At 39.6% G+C, this 21,534-nt stretch overlaps 1 protein-coding gene and 1 long non-coding RNA gene across 5 annotated transcripts in view; one reads left to right on the forward strand and one right to left on the reverse strand.

Moving 5' to 3' along the window:
• The window catches only part of drp2 (dystrophin related protein 2), a 167,436-nt gene that overhangs the window by 118,512 nt on the left and 27,390 nt on the right, over window positions 1-21,534 (reverse strand). The gene's annotated exons all lie outside the window — the stretch shown is intronic.
• Window positions 10,382-10,996, forward strand: LOC120724002. The gene is made up of 2 exons (XR_005693846.1): window positions 10,382-10,555; window positions 10,851-10,996. It is a non-coding gene; the product is annotated as an uncharacterized LOC120724002 (long non-coding RNA).

The raw sequence follows: 21,534 nt of genomic DNA on the forward strand, positions 1-21,534 counted from the left end.
TGCTTGCTCGGAAGTTTAGGGGTTTTTTTCGCTGTAAAAAGAAGTTTTCTTCCCACGCACAACGGACGCTAATGTTTTTGTCACTTTTTATGGAATCAAACTCAAAGGTCAGTACTTCCACGCTTTAACCGCTGCACGCTCATACTCTCTCCCACACTCGATATATGATCAACTGTTGATCTGCACACAGCTGTTGTCACGAACGTTGCACTTGCTAACGTCACTGTCATGAGACATTCTCGCAAAAAAAAAAATCACGGTTTTAGTAACGCAGTGTTCCTACGGGAAAGTAACGGTAATCTAATTACCGTTTTTGCAATAGTAATCCCTTACTTTACTCGTTACCTGAAAAAAGTAATCAGATTACTGCCCATCTCTGCCTGCAAGTGTATGTTTCTTGTACTCCAGATATTTTTTGCGTCATGAAAGTGGTCAAGCCAAATCTTGTGTCAATGACGGATACGTACTGACAGCGAGCTAGATAAACAGACAGCCAGACAGAGTGATGGTTAGACCTTAAGTGCAGCTCTGTCACTCATTCACAGAAGTACAGCGCTGACACTAACACGATGTGTTACTGAATACTAACATTCCCTTTCTGTTTCTTCTTCACTTCCCCTGTGGCCACCCCACTGACCCTCAGCGTTTAGCCGCCTCAAACAACAACATTTCAAAGGGGATTCAGTGCGTTCAGGCCTTCAAGTTGTCAAAGCGTCTCACTCTTCAAGGTGGGTAAGGGGCACTCACTGCCTTGGGCCATTTTCACACATGCTCCTGCCAGCTTGCCCTTACCAATATAGGGGCATGAGTGTTTAGTAGTGTAGCTTCAGTGGCTGCTTGTCAATATAAATAGGACAGTGAAGTGGAATTCAACCTTAGAATTTGACACAGTTTACGATCTACAGTTTTATTCACCCATTCATCATGCTAGTTGGACAACGAGGGATTTTTGATTGGAAATAATTGTGCACCCTTCAAATGTTGCATTCATGTTTGAGAGAGATGAATGGAAATGGTGAGATGTCCACATGGATGGAACTAATTATATCAAACTTAATTAAAATCTGTTTTTTTGGTCACCAGCAATAACACAGTGCCTTTCAACAAGGAGAATGGGATGTTTATACATGTAAACATGGTACAGCATAATACAGGGGGGGAAGAAAGAAAGAAGAAAGATAAAACCTTTCTTTTATGAAGTATTGGGTCGGTGGACAAAAATACAAGAATATTGAACTACAAAATGTAGAATCAGAGGAAAAACTGAATGACAGATGAATAAGCCGGATATCCTTTATGCTGAGACAGAGAGTAAGACAGATAAACACTGAAAACACTCAACAAGACATCCCAAGAGCACAGCAGGAGTTTTAGTCCAATATTTCCCATCAAGTGGGTGGAATGAGATATGAAAAGCTGGGAGGACTGACTGTCATTCACACTCATTTACAAGCATGTCAGCATTCTCATAGCATGTCCCTGCAGTCAGAATTTGGAGGGAAAAAAGATATCCTTACCAATATATAGATCAAAAGGGTCACTTTCACACACACCATAGTGCAGAATCTCTCTAAACACTGATCAGAGGAGCTATATGCAAGTATGCAAATGTCTGACTCAGTCAAATCAGATATTAAACAGTCTTCACCCTTCCAATTCCCTGCAACAAAGTCTGTGTGAGCATGGTGAATGTAATTTTCTGCTGAATTCAAAGCGAGCCAGTGCATGTTATGAGTTCTTACACCTGCAAACCTACAAGTGGAGTATTTCTAGCAGTGAGAACCTGTCTGAGGAGCACAATCTTACGTTGGGTACTGCATGTGAGGAAGGGTAACTGGGACAATGTCCTCACCAGATTCTCCTGAAATTGCCTGAAGTTCATGTGTGAAAATGGTAACGTAATCTCTGCATACTTACTAGTCTTGAGCTATGTTGTATTACAGTTACACTGCACACAGACCAGCCAAAAACAATAAAAACGGAGCCATTTAGCTGACCTCCAAGTCTACTGTATTGTAATGACTGTAGCTTCACTGTAATGTATAGTTAAGATAACATTATTGCCAACTAACTTTTTTTCTGCTGAGCTAAACTTAATAGTGCCAGCAGTGCAGGTTTGTCTTCTGGATCATGGCTTGAAAACATTGTCGTTTTTCCAAAGCTTTTTTTTTTTTTCCAGTTTAAGTGAACTACATTTATTGAACTGCAGTTAACTGTATTCATCCCTAGTAGGGCAGTTAAATAGTATCTTTTAGAGTATTGAGAACTGCTGTGCAATCCTCTCCTTCGACTTGATAAAAAGAGTAAATAAAGCAGAGTACAAAAACCCAAAACTACAACAACTGCAACGAACTTATAAGCAATAAGAATAGAAAGATGCACTAAAATAGCCATCAAAGCAGTCTTGTGGTCTTTTTTCTTGATCTGGCCCTTTTTGTTTCAGTCAAGGAACGTTTTATGGCTCTTCTAAGTAATTCCATTAAAAAAAGATGTTTCCAACTTGCTGGCACCATAAAGAAGGTCCATAAAGATTTTTTTTTTATTTCTGTGCTTGCCAGTCAAGGTTTTCAGCACCAGTTCAATACCTGAACCATCCAGAATCAGTGTCGGGCCAATGCTTTTGAATTTGAAGGGGAACAAATCCTTCCATCTGTGGCTGCAGTTATAGCAGAATCTTACTGCCCATAGGTCTGGAAATAGATGTTCAACATTCACTCAGTGTGTGCATGTGTAATCAGATACTTGTGGCTATACAATCAAGTGGCTGCACATGACATTTCCTGCAGTCCTATTTTAGTTTAGTTGCGAGTAAAATTGTGAGCATAGTAAACACCTGTGTCTGCAGTGTGCCTAAGTAGAGCTCCCAGAATTGTGCTCTTTTGTTTCCATGTGGCACCGAAGTGTGAAAATTACCTCTCCAGCTTCAACTTCAATCAATTTCTGTAGTTGCCAAGTTGTCAGTCTTGCCAGGCAACAGAAATGCAGAACAATAAGAGAAAGCAAAGCCCCACTGCATGTGGCTGGATCCGCCTACGCAATCAGCCTTTCACAACACAACCACAACACCTGAAATTTTCACATTTCAAACAGACATGATGTAGCACTTTATTGACATGTACGGGATTTCTTTAAAGAGATCACCTCTGCCCGTTCTTACTCGTCTTTAACAGAGCTTTAAAAGTGGAATACAGGTGGAATAAATACAGTATCTGCCCACCCCAGAGCAACAGCTTGGTGCCCAGCAGAGGAAGCACAAACACAAAGAGAGGCCATCTATGAGTGTGTCCTCTCCATTTCTGTGCCCTTGCTACCACCTCACTCTCACTTTGCTCACACTCCATTATTCATGCTCAAGAATGACCAAGACTCGGCTAAAGGTAAAGGCAAGAAAGTCTCAGAGTTTCTTAATTCTGCTGGAGCCGCATACTTTAGTGTAAGTGCTGCGGGGGCTTGTCCCCGAGGTACATAAGCTGATGAATAATGGCAGTATGGTGCACACACTTCAGCATGGCTGGCTGCGGCATGAATCAGAATCATAACCCTTAGAGTGTCGGGTTGTGCTTAACACACTGAGCCGCTGGATCCCCAGCAGAAAGTTTATTCCAGCTGTGATACAGTTACTCAAGCATACCGTGATTGCAGCGCTGCAGTCAGTCATCTTAAAATGCAAAACTATGTTCTATGTAGTGCCACAAAAATATTTCTATGGAATGCAAAACTGCACAAGACAACATATGCGGAAACTGTAAGCATCATAGACTGTATATAAACAACAGACATGACCATTTGAAGTCCTTGCCATCTTGGGTTTTTGAAACCAGACCCTACAAATGAGGAGTTGAATCTCATTGAGAAACCAGGACACGCTGCATGATCACACAGCACCAAAATCAACCATAATGTAGCCACGCCCTTAAAGGTCATCAGTCAAGTGAGCTGTAGAGTCGTGCCATGCTTACCTTGAGAAAGACTGCACGTTTATAGCACTTCCACAATAGCTTTACCTTTCAGCTCCAGTAAGCTGGCGGTCCTGCTGTGCTTCAATAGGTTTTCCTTGGTAATAAGTTCTCGTTTTAATCTGTTTCTCATTTAACAATAAAAAAAAGTCTGTTCGTAACAGCATAGCTTTTTAATATGGCAAACAGGCACACTGCTGTGTTTGATTAGTGTTATTTTAAAAATGTAATTATCATAAACTTAGTATCTGAAAATTAATATGTGATGAAGAGCTAGCATGTAGCATCTAGAGGTTGGTTGTGCAGTACAGCTTGTAGTAATATTTCACATGTGCAGTTATTACTTCAGTTGTCGCCTCTTTTCAGCAAGCCTTTGGGAATATGTTGACCGGGCCCTGGCTCCACTGCAAAACTACGCTTTGAATGATTTCAGTTTCCGAATGGGAGGGCATTATACAGTACCCATGTATCCAGTCAGATGTGAAATTTGTGCCCCTGAGTTTCTAGTGAATGGGGCTCTCTTGAGGGCTAAGTGTTGAGATTACTTGCACGCCATCTTCTCTGGTAATGAACCCTGTCGCGGTACCAAGATGTAGCTGAAGGGGCACAGTGGCCATAACAAGCTCCCTCATGGTGACTGCCCATCTTAAATAACTTTTTTTTCCTGCACTTGGGAGACACAACCACAAAACTTTACAGCTACTTATGAATAATTATGATGATACCTTATGTTGTAGCACTCGTCTTCATTGAAATAGCCAACAAATATGACCATTACATCTGTTTTCATCTGCATTAACAGTGCCCTGTATAAACAGAGACAGAATAGCAATTTTACTGAGCAACCATGCAAGCTCGACACATACATCCAGTGAACCCCACTCATGAACTCTGCTTGTAACTCTCTCTTGGACCAAAAAAAGTGTGGTTTAAAAGACAATTCTTCAAGCGATTTCCACTTGAAGAATGTTTATTATTCTCTATAACTTGTGAATTTGCCCTATTTAGAATTCCTCTCTTATTGCAAGCTTCTGGAAACTGTTCCCCTCGGGCACTGTTCTGGTATCAGCTCATACACGCATTCACCCTCCATTAACCAACCATTCATCGCATCCATAAACTTCCTCCACATTTATTGGGATAAAAAAGGTTTTAAGGTGAGTTCTAACATTGTATCACACAAATCCTGGCACAGTCGAGCCTCTTACATCGGCATTATTCACTACTGCACAGTAAAAGCCATTAGATATAATTGCATTTTTTATGAAGAGCCCATAGAAGCTTCCATTGTTTAATCAATGAGAGGGCTTTCATTTTCAGGGGATGTCCCTGGCTTCATGAGAGGTTATCTTACAGTCCTGGAAGGGTCATCCAGGTCTATTACCCTGCAGGTTAGCATCATGCCACATCCAGATAATCACTCCTTTCTCTGCAAGTTGTTATCTGGTTTTACAATCATCCAACATGCTGTAATAGGCTTTCTGTTGACTCTGGTAGATTGTTATCGTGTTCTCACCGATTGATTACAACATGGTATCTTTAGGCCATATTGACCATCATGGATGGGGTTAATATTGAATTTTAGGTGCACGTGGACTAAGAAAAATTAACAATTTCCATAGAATAAAAACCATCCACAGCGACCTTGCCATAATCCCAAGACAAGCACAACATTACTTCACCATTGCTATTATCTTCCACCCATGTCCCAAGCTGCAGGAAACAGGGACACCACAGGGAACACATCTGCTAAGTTGACCCATTTAAAAACCCCAAAACAAAACATATAAAAAATATATTGTAGCTCCTTCCAGAAACCTTTAATAGTGACTCTCTTCCTTATGCATAAAGCTAAAACACTATTGTGCAATGCTTCACGCTTTCAGCTTAGAACAATCATAATTGCACAAATGAATATTACTTATATTATGTTATAATGTGTTGCTTATTGTGATTGAACCCACAGGGAGTTATCACCCCACTCTGCAGTTTCTGTCAACTCAGCCAAGTATCCGCGAGAATTACATCCATATTAGGTGATTTTTCACCTCATGACTTACGTCCATTTTCAAGGTTGAGTGCTATCACTGAAGGGTTGGTGACCTTAATTTAGCAAGGCCAAAGGTAAGGGTGTTAACTTCAAGGTTGTGAAAGGGTATTAACCACCCCTGACACAGAACGCCGGACTTTCATTCACAAGAGAGGCATTAACCTAACATGAAAGACAGACAGACAATTAAAATTTGTGTTTTTATTAAACACAACCCTGTCCTACATCTCTTCCAGTTTCTGCACATTTAACCAGATGACTGATGGTTCCTATTTACTTTGGCTTTTGACTAAAATCAGTTGTTTTTGCTTTTGGCTTTATTCCATACACACTAACTACCTTTTGCAGCCTGGTAGTAAGTTTTATTCTATTTATTCCCATAATGTCAGCGTTATCAGTGAGGAATAGGCTGCATATGGGTAATCTTCCAATGGAGAATTGGTGAAATAGAATAGAATAGATTAATCCTTTAATTGTCCCGCAAGGGGAAATTTGGGTGTAACAGCAGCAAGAAAGACACATATACAAACAAACAGTACACAAGACACAGAACAGAAACATACACAATTTGTACATATTTACATCAAGGACAATAGTTACCAAAAACGTTATTAAATTAAATTAAATTAAAAGAAGTTAAGAGGCAATGAATATCTTTTCGTGTCACATCTCCTTTTTTCCAATATTTTCCAGGAACGATGCTGGGAATCTGCTTAGTGATACCTCTGTTTTGGTCTAAATTTGGCTGTTCTTCTGAAAGAATTAAATCTACCTTCTTCAGCCTACTCAGGATAATCCAAAGAATTACTCTGCATCACAGATAAAGCTGATTAATCTGCAATTCTGGCAAAGTCTTAAATTTCTTCTTCTTTAGGACAATGATAGTTAACTATAGTTTTCGATTGGTAGAACATTGTGTAGTTTTCTATAACTTGCCAGATGCACAAGGAATTTTTTTCTCCGTTTTTTTTAAAGTTCTGCTGAATTTGGTGTCAACATCAGGTGATTTACTTATGTTTATCCTCCATACCACGTCCTCCACTTCAGTATGGTTTTGATATGTGTCAGGATCAAGTCTTATCAAAAGGTTCTTGACATTACTACTGCCGATTACTGCCATCTTCTAAAATAGCAGAGAGAAACTTTTTAGATATTGTAACTACAGTTGGCTGGAAAAAAGAAAGCAACTGGACTTCTTTAAGTTTGTGGAGAAATCCAAGAGATCAGATCTAAAAACAAATCAGATGAGCTCAACAGGTCATGTCACTATCACTTGTGGTAATGAACCACAGATTTTTTCACACCTTGGCTCATGTGATGACTCACATGATCAGCAGCGCGCCCAAAGGGACGACTTCAACAAGGAGTTAAATACCTGATTTGCAGTAGGTATTTATTTAGGTTGATTTAGAACAGGGGTCCCCAATCCCAGTCCACGAGGGCCGGTGTCCCTGCAGGTTTTAGATGTGTCCTTGATCCATCACAGCTGATTTCAATGGATAAATGACCTCCTCAACATGTCTTGAAGTTCTCCAGAGGCCTGGTAATGAACTAATCATGTGATTCAGGTGTGTTGACCCAGGATGAGATCTAAAACCTGCAGGGACACCGGCCCTCGTGGACTGGGATTGGGGACCCCTGATTTAGAACTTCAAGAAGACCAGTTGCCCTCTTTTTCTAGCTATCTAGACTTCCATGACCTGGATGACTGAGGACCTACACAAACATGCTTGGTTATCTGGTACTCAGATGACCAAGCATGACACAAAGGGAACTCTTTAATATAGCACAGGTTTAGGGTGTTTATACTGGAAGCGTAAAGGAACAGAGAACCCAATCAATTAATCCCAACATCCAACAAGTCAGGATAATCATTTACAAGTAAATAGCATAAATGTGTTTTATATTTTAATAAATGGACGCCTGATAACTGTGGCGCATTGCATCTGTCTGATTCTAATAGTCACAATGAAATGAAGACAAATGAATTTAAATTTTTGTAGAAGTGCTATGATCATTATTTCTAGGTTTGTATGAGGGGATATGATAGGCCCATTATGCTGTAATTGTGATTGTGTGAATATAAAGACGATATAGACCAAAGGATTGATCACCTGCTAAATTTACAGGAGCTGCCTGGCCATGGAGACCAATGCCGTTAGGCTCTGGGCACAGAGTTTTTCTGTTGATTTTAATGCCAGAGGAGGTTTGGAGCTGTGCGGTTATTGAGTAAGCAGAGACTTTTACACAAAATGTGCCTCAACGCTCAGTGACCTGCTCTGTAACTTCAGGGTTGTTGTGGTTCCTCATCGATTCCACTTTGCAATCATCACAAACTGGCTTTCTGCAACAGCGGCATCCTGTCACAATACCGCACTCGAATTCAGCGAGTTTGTTAAAATGACCCATTGTTTCACAAATGTTTGCAAAGGAAGTCTGTTTGGCTCCAGTTCATACTACAGTTGTCATTTGCATACTGTGCATCACACAGACATGGTTAAGATAAAATATTAAACATTATTGATATTGTCACTAAGATCTTAGGTGTATATGGATAGTTTATGATGAACCCAAAAGGCAAAAAAAAAGAAATAAACAAACACAATCAGATCTTTTTAATTTAATATATTACTTTAAGTGCTAAGTGTTACAACCTTAAACAGTAGCTCAAAAATGCAAATATTCACCACTTGATATGTGTAAAATAGAAATCAAGTGCAAATGCCAAACCATCTGCACTGTTCTTATTTTTCACACTTGATTTTAGCACCGCTCCACAGTAGCCACATCACCCACATATGCAGGAGAAATATGTCAGTAAACCACTTATTATTAATGTTAATTATCCTTGCAAGTGAAATTAAGCTCCCTTTCTGTGTCTTCTGTTCATGTTTGCTGTGCAAGAGCAAGCAATCTTAATTTATACTCGTGGTCACAATATAATAACAAGAAGAGCTTGATTTATGCAGGCCAGAGAAAGCCTCCGCAACCCCAGAGAGAGAAAACAAGCAAGTGTGAAGTGCTTGTCCAGATTCCAGGAATTAGTTGTCGAATATCAGTCATCTTCCTCCTCCACAGTTTGCAATAAAATGAGTGAAAATGATCTAAGAGGAGTGCTGTTATACTATGTGTCAGATTAATGCAGGCCAGAGAGAGCCTCCTCCTCATCAGTGAAGGGCAGAGAGGGGGATGCAAAATAAACTGATCTAATTGTTAGCAAAACTGTTGAACTAAAACAGCCTCAAAACAAGCACAGAGGAATACTTTGCAGTCATTTTTCTAACTTTCGTCTTATCGAGATTTAGCCCAGACAAGTAGGAGGCCCTTTTACAACTTGATTTGGTGAGTAAATAACTCCCGCTGACACACACGCACATACAGAGACACGCACCACTTATTATGCCCTTCAAGTCTTTTTCTTTTAGAAATGGGATGCTAAAATTAAAAACCAGGATAATTTTTGTCATTGTAGCCCCTTCTTTCATACATCAGTATGGTCCCTCTGAACATTGTTGAATATCCCTCATAGTCTAAGAAGAGGGCAAAGTAATAAAAATGTTAATATGTTAAATTGACTCCTTTTTACTATCACAGTTGCCTCTGAGGAAGGCGTTTAACAACAAGCAGCAGGTACTTAACAGATCAGGTTACATACATATTACACTTTTCTGGATCCTTTTCAATATTTTATTTTCAGCTTATAGCTAATTTTTATAACTTTTTTTTTTTTAAATCAGATAAAGACAAAGCAGTGAAGACAATTTTAAGAAGGGGATGTTCACTACCTACCAATCTTTCAGGAAAAAGTAACCGGTATTATATTTTAGTTTCATTCTTTAATAAGTTGCGGTCCTTTTCACATAACTTTTTTGGGATACAAAACCAAAATGTTGCATATATGCCATGAATATTATTGCAGTCAGCAAGAGAAATCCATCGATCCATCCAAAAATTCAACACTCAGCACACCTGTTTAACTGCACAAGTAGACACAGATGTTCAAGATGCCCTGCTGAAGTTCAAACCAAGCATCAAATTGTGGAAGAAAGGTGATTTAAATGGTTTTGTGGTATATTTGTTACATGTTTTCCACATATCTATCTCTAGGTTTTGTACAGAATTAACTAAAGAGGTGAAAATATCCATTGAGCTGCAGCTTTCTAGGTGAAAACGCTGTGTTGATGCCAGAGATCAGAGGAGAATGGCCAGTACACTTCAGGCTACCAGGAAGGCAACAGTAACTTAAATAACCACTCATTAAAACCAAAGTATGCAATAAAGCATCTGTGAATGTACAAAACATCCAGCATTGAAGCAGACGAGTTACAGCAGCAGAAGAGCACACCAGGCAACACTCCTGTCAACTAAGAGCAGAAAATTTAGTCTCCAATTCACACGAGCTCACAAACATTTTACAATAGCAGGCAAAAGCTCTTTTCTGGTCTGATGAGTTTCAATTTCTGCTGCAGAATTTGGATGGATGGGTCAGAATTTGGCACAAACTACACAAAAACATGTATCTATCCTGCACCGTATCAATGCTTCAGGCGTGATGGGTGGGGACATTTTCTTGGCATGCACAGGGCTTCTTAGTACCAAGTGAGCATCATTTTAACACCACACCCTACCTGCGTATTGCTGCTGACCATGTCCATAACAAACCTCGTCACAAAGCTCACTCATCTCAAACTCTTTTCTTGAACATGACTATGAGTTCACTGTGGCCTCCACAGTCACCAGATTCAATTCAATAATGCAACATTTACAGCAGCTTGTTGAAACTATGCCACAAGGAATTAAGGCAGTTCTAAAAATTAAAGTTGGTCCAATGCAGTACTAGCAAGGTGTACCTAATGATGTGCCCAGTGAGTGTACAAAGTACACTGTACAGTCAACACACAGAGATTATAAAATTGGGGCGATCTTAAAATGTAAATTTTTGGACAGCTACACACACACATACACACTTTTCTTTTTAAAAAAAAAAAAATCACACAGATTTCCTGCTATGTGGGTTCCACAATCCATCTCTTGTGTTTACTTTCTAATGTTTAAATCCAACCATGGCTGTCATGCTGAATTTGAAAAGAGCTGCTCCTTATCAGGATGCTGCACTCCCTTTCCACCACCTCCTGCCTGAACCTGTCACGAGGACAAACAGATCTCAGCTAACCTTGTCCTTGTGCTAACTGTGCTAGTTGCCACTAAAGCACTGATGTTACGAGACTTCCTGGGGGCTGACTTCCACAAATCACAAGGTTGTTGTCTCCTGACGTCCATCATATGTTTACCAACGCTTCCCATTCCTTGCTTAGGTCCTTGAAATGCCAGAGTTCAGTGGCAAACCGTGGCAGCGCTAAGCTTAATGTGGCTGAGTTATGTTGACAGAAACATGGCTCCCTCTGTTACCTCTAAACCCTCCAGCATCCCCGACACCTCCCTACAAAACAAGGTGACATTTCAAGATGAATGATATTTAGGAGCTTTATTTTGAGAAATGAAATTAGCCAAGGTTAATGAAAGAAAAGCAAGTCCAATCAGGGCATTGATTTTCAGGCAGAAAGCAACTATGCAGAGATCAATTTGGAGTAATAAAAAAAGGCCATAAACAAGCGAGCCCACAACACAGAGCAGTGTATCTGCCTTCATGCACTGTAACAATACTACATTACTGAGCTTTTATTTTTACTTTAAAAAATGCATCAGTCAGAATAAAGAATGCCGCTTAACCAGAATCTTTGCAGCAAAAAAAACAAACCCTAACCTTTCTTGCAAGCATTTTATTAAGTTCATATCTTCTATGACAGTTCAGCATTTTACTTGAACCCTCAAGTCATCACGCCTGCTGCAGAAAAACACAATTCAGCTGTCACCTGGTAAGCAACAAGCTCAACCACTGGAAAATTGCTACCTGTCCTTGTCAGTCTTTATGTCCTCTGTACACTGCTTTTACACCTGTGTAATGAGATGTAAGAAGCGCAACATCAACCAAGTATTCAAAACTCTATGGATGGATATAACAGATGACTGACAAATATAGTTAAGTTAAAAATCAGGGGACAGCTTAGCTTCACATAATAAGCAGAAACAAGGGGAAACAGGTACTCAAAGTGGACCTTGTAGTCATAGCCAAGGGGGCCACAAACAAGCTTGTAAATTTGTGTTGTATCATTAAAAAGTGCGTCTATACAGATGGGGACATTTATACCAATGCAACAAGAATATGATCTCTATAACTCCTTCAAACATTATCTCTGGGCCAATAGAAACGTTGATACATTATACTGGCAAAGGTATTAGTACACAGGTGGCCTAATACTTTTGTTCCTTTTAGCGTATGCCAATATGATATTGGCATATTGTTCGCAGCAGGGTGCAGTGAACCATTTCCGCTGCAGTGTAACTTTGCTTATTAGCAGTGTTGGGTCCATGTTTTATTAACACAGTCAGCTGATTACAAGTCATGTGCAGGAGGAGATAAATGTCCTTGTGTCCTTCCTTGCAATAAAAATAAAAGTGTAAACTATATCCAGGATAGAAACAACTGCTTCTTTGCTTTGTGTTCATATGTAAAAACTGAAAAAAAATATTGTTTGTATGTCTTCATTAGGATAGGGCTTCGTGTTGGTGTGTGGGTCTGTAGCCTAATATTTATATTGCTAAATGGTAATTATTCTAACTATTATATGAGCACATAGAAATATTTGAATCAGTTAAATTAGCCCCATCACAATCCAACCTAGACATAGTTATGAGAGTGTATTTTGTAATAAAATTTGTTCGCAGATAAACAAAGAGCCACCTGGCATTGCTGTCATACTTTACTGCAGAAGAGTCTTGAGCTACTCATCTAGGAACAATAGAAATAACTGCAAAAAATGTCTTAAATGTGCAAAGATATGAATGTAACACAGAAAAGAAGACAAAAACAGTTTGTGCAGTTGTGACAACCTTTATTCTCCAACACAACCTGAACTCTCTTAGGCAAAACTTTCTTTAATTATAGACTGAAGGAATATTTCTCCAGACTTCATGAAAGACATTTCGAAGCTCTTCTTTTGGAGGTTGGTTGCTTTTTCCATTTCAAGATGATCCTAAACCGTCTAAATAATGCTGAGGTCTGGACTCTGTAGACATCAGTCCGTTGTATAGTTTGGCATACCTCAGTCTTTTTTCCCTTTTGTTTCCCTTCCTCAAGAATGACCTCGTGACAACCACCCTTCCACTGAGACCATTTCTGATGAGTAGATGCACAGTAGATGGACCAACTGAACCAGATGCATCTCTCAGGTCCTCTGTCAGGTCTTTGCTGGATTTTTTCCTGTTTCTTAAGAAAATTACTTATAGATACTACTAATCTTCTGTAGATAGTTTATTTTTTAGTCCTGCCACTTCCTATTTCTCTAAAGTTTTTGAGCTGTGACAGCTCATTCACCAATTTGGGAATCACATTATTGGTGTGAAAAATACTATTTTATCCCTATCAAACAATGTTATTTTTGTAGTTTTTTTTTTGTAGATTCAACAAAGAAATTGAAACAAATCGTGATTTTGTGACAGCCTGACTTTCACTTCAGTTTTGCCTCAGTGCTTCATAGGTTAGTGTTGCCAAGAGGCTTAGCAAAATAATAATAATAATAGTACTAATAATAATTCCTCTGAAAATGGTCAAGTTTAGACTGAAAGTTAGTAAAAAAACAGCCAATGTCTATGTCAGTAAGCCTGCAAAACTATTGCTCAAGACTCCTTTAAAACATTCAAGAAAGTCTGACTCCTTGAAAGCAGAAATGGGAGTGGGGGGGCGCAGATAAATGCGTAGTATCCAAAGAAGCGAGGAACTGTTTCCAGTCATTTATATTTCTTAATCATTAAAAAATAGCTAAACTGCACTAACCCTATTTCAACATATGTGTGCCTAACAGATCATCTAAGTAATAAATTAGCCATCATATTTAAGATGAGACAATATTGTGCTTAAAAGTGAGATTCCGGTGGAAGATTTTCATTTTAATGTCACACTTCAAAGTCATCTGGTATCAGAGAGAAGAAAGACAGACATAAAGCATGAAAAACCCCTTCTGTGACCAAAGGCTCAATAAGATCCACATCAATAGTCCTCTTTAATTTAAATAAGAAATACGTAGCCAGCAAAGTAAGAATGAAGGAAATTCCAGGCCCGTGAGCTATACATCTTGAGAAGAATGGACTTCTTCTACTGCCAATTTACTAAAGCCTGCGCAGCAAATTTCACACAACCATTTTGTGCTCTGCTGATAAAACACTCCGAAAGCCCAATGACACAGACAATGCCTTCAGATAGGAAAAAGCCACGTTTTGTCCCCATCCTTTTCATCAATGTCCCAAATACAACCAAGCCTAACTGAACAGTGGAACAGAAATAGCCAACAAAAACTCCGGCATCGAACACCCACACACACACACTTTTCAAACAAATTGCCTGGCATGTGTGGCTGAAGCAGTCCTGCTAAAAATCTGATCATGTTTTGGTTATTGAATGACTCAAGCTGTGGGCGCATCACTGCTCTAAATGCTACTGATTAGGTCTATTAGGCGTGTGAAGAGGATCTGACACAATGGCACTAGAGCCCCGCACCTGTCGCCCTCTCATCCACACCCCACTCAATTTCTGTCAATGAATGTAGCTCACTTCATTTCCATGTTCCACTCATGCTCTTTATTGATGAATAAAAAGACATCACTGGCAAATAAATGCTTGCTTTTATAGCCTCATGCATGGGAAAATGAGATGGATTATTTAGTGTGAATCACAGGCCTCCACCTCATTGAGTTTTACTGATCTTGTGAGCTTTCATTTTGATTAAGAGCTCACATCTGGAAGCTTCGTGGTGTATCCAGTGTCATCAATTCCACCAGCCGAGCACAGAATGAATTCACAAACCCTGGTTGGTAGACCTCATCCCTTGGCAGCCTTTCTGGGGACCAAAAGAAAAGATTGCTAAATTAAAGGGCACTTTGAAAAGTTGCCTCAGAGTCCCAACTGCTTTTCATGCCACCCTCATCCAGTACCTCGGCACCCAGTGGCTCATTAAGACAGGCAGGCAGTTCAGTAAAAACAGCAATGATATGAGGAAACTGTTTTTATGAGCCTCACAATGTTCACTAAACTCCCTAAAAAGCGAAAGTGTAATAACCATAGGTGTGTACATCTTGAAGTTTGGATATGAATATTCATGGACTGTCTCTGGAGTATGTAATATGTCCTTTATGTGCCATATGTGATTCTTAAACAGTTTCACAAAAATATAAAGAATGAAGAATTAATCACCCTGGATCTGTTGTTCAAGCACGAGTGTTCGAGTGTTTTTTAAAGGAATTAGGTACGAGGAAAAAAATGAAGCTTTCAATATTACTACTTTTGTAGAAGCTTCATCTCCTACATAACCCTGTGGTGTAGCTACCAAAGAAGGGGGAACAAACATTTTAGCTGATCCATATTTATTACCATCTAGCTGCTTTTAAATAACCTTCACATGAGATTAGTGACGCTGTGACACCATGGGTGTAGTAGGTTGCTGGGTTTATAACAATGTTCAAAATAATTTTGTTATTGTAAAAAAGTAGATACATAAAAAAATTAAAAAACTGTGAAGAGAAATGTAAGCTGGATGAGTCTATTAAGTCAATGAGTAAGTCAGCCACTTAATTAAGACTATTTTATCAGACAGGGTTATCAGCGGGCCAGATTATCCAATGGGCAGCCTGAGCATGTGCCAAGAGGCTCACACACAGTTGGAGGCCCACCCAAGAAGTAAATAAGGAAAAAAAAATAGCAAAAAACACAATTTAATTCCCTAAAACCTTTGATTTTGAAACCATATATGATCATAACAGTGTTATAGCACAATATTATATCTTGTTAAGTCTTCCTGTTTTCTTTTGTTACTTCTCTGTCTCTTGTGATTTGCTTTTACTTATACTTCCTTTGTTGCCTTAATTAATTTCAGCTACAAAATCTTACTGTAGTGTTTCCCATCTCCCTGATTACATAATGAGTCTATTTAAAGCCTCAGTTTTCTTTCACTCTTTGTTGCATCATCTTCTGTTTTCTGTTTCCTTTTCCTCGTGTGTTCATTCTGTAAATTTATGTTCTTTGTCAGCTTTTGGATTATTTGCTTCACCTCAACAAACGCGTTTTTGTTAAAGAAATCTCCATTTAGGTGTGCGACATGCAATTTATAACAGAAACAGGGTTGCCAAATGAAAAGCACAAAATAGCTTTTTTATTAGATTAAAAAAAATGGATTCCTTTTCTAAGTAGATACATTCAGAAAGAGTACTTTTCCTGAGAAAAGCTCTCCAAGCTCTACTTGCACATTAATTATTTTTCCAACAATCATATATTGTTACAACACTTGAGGTTGTGAATGGATGCAACAGATAGAGGGAGAGAAGTGGTACTGACAAGTGACACTGAAAGGTGGAAAAGTAGAAGATTGTCAGGGAGAGTATGTACACATTAAACATGGTATCCTTATAAAGGTGTTGTGTGTATATGTATCCGGGCTGGTGAGTGCCGAGGGGTTTTTAACTTGATGATCCAGGCATGCACTTAGTATTCATCTTCAATCTGCCATTGCCTCCATGATTTCTGTTGGGCAGGGCCTAACCAATTTGTTCCAAGCAGCTCGAGTGAATCTTTGTCATTTTAAGTCAACACTGATACAAAGTCATGCAAACGCACTGATTTTGTTCAGATTTTAAGAGTGGGGTCAGGCAGCACTGGATACACGGCACCACCGTTATTATGGTTCCACCACACAGCTTGACATTTCTTAAAAACAGTTTGATAACAGCATTAGGCACGTCTGCTCACTTTCGGCAGACCTTTTCCCATTGCCCTTTTTCCGTCTCATTTTTTCAAAAATCATTCTATAATGATTTTCTATATTACTCAAAAATATAGAGCAAATTCAAAGTCTAGAGTCTAGAGCAAGGCAAATATGGTATCTGAAAATGAAAAGAGCAAAAAAAGAAAGAAGCAGTTAAAAGAGTTAAAAAGAAACTGACACTATATTTGTTAGTACTTAAAGCTAAACTTGAGAACATGTATCCTACAAAATAAAAAACAACAGTCCAGCTAGAAGCTGACATCACTGTGCATTGTACTCTATATCCTACAGAAACTGGTATTTGCCAAAAAAGACCTTTTCCTGCATCTGCTGTTTTTAACAAAGCTCGTGCATATGTTCACTCCTTCCCTCATCTGTCTGCTTTCAAGTGCTTGGCTGCTAGTCTATTCAGTACAACACTTCCCCACAGTGTAAAGCTCAATGCTGACGTCATTGCTATAGTCTATCATCTTTCTGCCAGCCTTCATCAAACCAATTAAGCTCCGAATCTGTGTACTTTAAATCACACTGCTCATCTGTCATTGTCCCTTGCAGACTCCTTCATGCAACCCATCACCGCCTTACGCAAATCACTTCATCAAAGTCTCCATCTTCCCCACCACCAGTGCCTAGATTCAGGGGGGTCTTGCTCTAATTCCTATCACCAAATAGCATAATTGAATTCTGTATATCAATAAATCATGTTCATTTCTTTCAAATGATCTCTCCTTATTGAGACAAAGAAACAAAGAAACTAATAAAAAAAAAAACAACAACGATGTCTTGTCTGTGTGAAGTCAAGAACCAAGAACCCAACATAAACCTGACATATCCGTCTATCCCCAACCCAAAAGAGATTATACATTAACAGCACTTTGTAGCCCACATCTCATTTTACATTCACTCAGGGAAATTCTAGATTTCTGCCAGCTTCATGTTCTTTGCTGAGACTGAATAGTGATCTAGTTACTCTCATGGGGAACAAGAGCATTACCACACCATCGCCATGCAGCTATCCCATTTTCCTAATCCATCTAACAGCGCCTTGCTTCCCTTTGACAACTTTAAAGCTCCACCTTACCCATTACCCTTGGGCAAGAGCCGCTCTTCCCTGGACCACACTGACATTCAGATGCTATTTAGAGCCATTAGGCCACCAAGGTCAGCACTTAACTTCCATTTTCACAGCCTCCGGCATTACCATCCCCCCACACACACTCTTCTTTTATTTCTCATTATTCCATTATTGTTGTTTTGTGTGGCGCACTGCACACAAGTCAGTGAATCGCTCATTAGTGGCAGCTTATGGTGCCATAACGTGCTGAGTGGAGAGAGAATGCCAGAACATACAAGGCGACATTTTTAGTCAACACAGTTACAGCATCTGATGAATTAGCTTGCACGGCAGGCTCTCCTTGCAACCCTGTGGAGAACATCTTGATTCTTTAGAGGGAGGATGGGATAAAGGCCAAGGATATGTCATTTTATTCACAAGGAACCATTTTTAGCAGGAGTGCAAGCAAAGACAGACCATCAAGCAAGTCCTTCTAGTTTCCTTTGATAGCGCAGTCATGGTTCATACATTTCTTGATGGTATGAAGCTTGACTTTGTCAGAAATAAGACTTTCAAACAAAAAAAGAAAACTGGCCCAAGCCTTCTGTGGGGAGGTTGGGAAAAGAACGAAATATGGTATCAAAAGGCTAGTGCATGACCCTTCAAGAGAATAAAGATCACGCTTTCATGACTTATCCTGTCAGGAAAGCAAACAGCCTCTGGAACAGATCTCATCGCGTCTCCAGTCCATTTAATGTGTTATTTATTGAGCCAGAGGGAAACTTTAAAAGAAAATCACATTCTTTAAACCTTGACAGAAACAGTCACAAGGAATTTAGTGTATTCATTATTTTTGTTTCACTTTTTTTTTTTCCACTTTTAGTCTTTTCACAGTCGTATCAATGTTGAGAATATACACAAAGCATTGTTATATAATGATCTGGCACTTTTGCAAAGAGTAGATGCAAGTGATGATCATTATGGAGTAACACTTTGTAAAATGCGCCAGACGTTATGGAAGCAAAGTGAGAAAAGAAGACCCAAATTCTATATATAAAATTAGAAAGAAAAATGTACTTGCATTTGCAGTGAAGTTTTGCCAGATTGGGTATGCATACTATGAGGTGATGATTCATTTTTATATTATAGTCACATGAAAAAGAAAGTACACCTTTTAAAAATGGATCATAAGGTTTTATGTATGAGCCATTTTTGTTTGCTTATCTGGTTCAGGGTTGTGGGCGCCTAGAGCCTATTCCAGCAGCAGGACAAAGGGCAGTGTTCAGGCCAAATCATCACCCCTCCACTATTGTGTTTGACTGTTAGTATTGGGTTGCGTTGACACGCTGTGTCTTTTTCCAAGTCTTGTGGTTTGTCCAGATGCAACGTGGCAAACAAGCCATGCTGCTATGTTCCTTTTTTAAAGAGAAGAAACCTTCCAACGAAGCCAAACTTGTTTACTCCTGTTCTATTTGTATTGTCATGAACTTTAACATTTAACATGCTAACTGAGGCATGAGATGTAGCTCTTGGGGTTTTTAGCAGTCTTGGCATTGTGTTAAAACACATCTGAACATTCCAGACCGCAACACTCATAAAACATCTGCTTTTCCAGTGGTGCTCACGCATGCTGATGAACAGTTAATCAAGTGCATTTGATTAGCAGCACCTAGCTGCTACTTAACTTAATCCTTTAAGGACAAAAATTGTGTATTACTATTTCCTAACGCATGAAAAGTTGCAACAGAAAGAAGCTGTACTTTCTTTTTCACATAACTGTATATTTATATAGTCCTGCATAATGAAATGATGTGAATGTATAATGTAGAGTAACTGAAATGAACTGAGCCTTGGTAGCTTTAGGGTGGGTAGAATATTCAGTGAAGTAATTGCATTAAGACAACATGAACATTTTATTTGCTGTGTATTTCTGCTTCACCCTGCAGCCATGTGCAGATTATCTTTTGTTTCTTTTCTATTCCCTGTTCAAGATGTTTGCCAATTGATCGCTTCTCCTGGAGTGAATCCCAAAGTCACATCCCAGCAGAGCAAATGAGCAAGCTGTAAATTAAGTTTAATTTCCTAATGACAAATGCAATTCTACTGCAGCAGGGGTATGACATTCATATTTGATGAGCCAGTATATCTCACTTCAAAGGTCTCAATAAGAAAGGAGTTTTTTTTGTAAATAGGAAGCACTGCACCGAGCAGACTGCAGCCCCTCATTGCCTGGCAACTCCCCATAGGCTGCTATTGCTCATTCACAGCTCTGTGAGATGTCAGGGTTTGGCGCTTATGAAAATTGAACTCCAAACTCATCTTCACCCCAGGCCAAAAAAATGCTGAACAATACCTTGTCATTTTCACACAGCAGAGACTAATCTGCGAAGGAGAGCAGGCATCCACAAACCTAATGACACATTTTGATGTATTGACCGAATGAGGAGGGGAAGGTGTGTGTGGGGGGGGGGGTTTGGGGGTGGTGGGGGATGTGGATGTGGTGAAGTCATACAAATGGAAAAGTGTGTGTAAGAGAGGAAAATGGACAACGGGGCGGGGGGAAGTGGGGGTGGAGGGGTGCCTTTATTCAATTCTACCAACATTTATTCCAAACATTAATTTCACTGCGCTATCAAAGCCGTTTCAGGGTTGTGGAATGAAGGAAGGAGGAACAAATTGCTTTCAAGTTCTACGGAGCATTCCCTGTGGATGGCACAGACTGGGACGTCTCTCCCTCTAATTAAATCCCCACTGTTGTATTTAAAAGCATAAGATGTAATTAGAACATTTAGTTTCATTTAAAAACACTTGAATTTTTTTTCCCCCCCTCCTACATGCCACAGTTTAATTATATTCAGCATATCGGGAAGTCCTGCCATGAACAGAGTTGCTATAGAGATGACCATGGCTGAGCTGTGCTTGGAAATCCTTCAGACTGGTGTAAATTTGCATAGTGACCTCACAAACACAAGCACACTCACACAGAGAGAAGCAAAACTGCAAACAAGACTGAGCAGGAGAATACCACTTTATCATTTTTCTCCTGTATATACATACAAATATGCAAACACATGTATACACAGCCTCAAGCTCAGGCAGCCAGCACCTCCACCGAGCGGCAACAAGCAAGCACATTATTCAATCAGGTGTCAGCCTCCTGCACAGATACAGACCACAGGAGATGCACCTTTATCACTGGGAGCAGAAGCCACCCCCACTCTCTCCCCTTTCTCCTTGTCTGTAGCAACCTCCCTGCCTCCTTTGTTGCCTCTCGGCATCCTGCAGCGGCAGATGGTGCCGTAGGTGTCTTCTTCACTCTCCCCCTTGTTGTCTTGATTGGGGCTTTGAAGCTAGCGCAGCAGGAATCAATGGCATGCCCACTGTCACACTCATTAGGTATCCTGCTATGATGAAAGAACGGACGGCACTGCCGGTCCTCAATGCAGCAAATTTACCCCAAATGCTCATAGAACAATCATACTCTCACACACTTGCTTTTTTGGCCTATTTGGCTTCCATTGTCTTTAGGCTATGAGTTAGTAACTGTAACTGTAATAAGTGACAGTATTTTTGCAGATACTAGTTGTGGCGCAGTTAAAAATC

Source organism: Simochromis diagramma, unplaced genomic scaffold (assembly GCF_900408965.1).
Source record: "Simochromis diagramma unplaced genomic scaffold, fSimDia1.1 OVJJ01000685.1, whole genome shotgun sequence".
Classification (NCBI taxonomy): Eukaryota; Metazoa; Chordata; class Actinopteri; order Cichliformes; family Cichlidae; genus Simochromis; species Simochromis diagramma.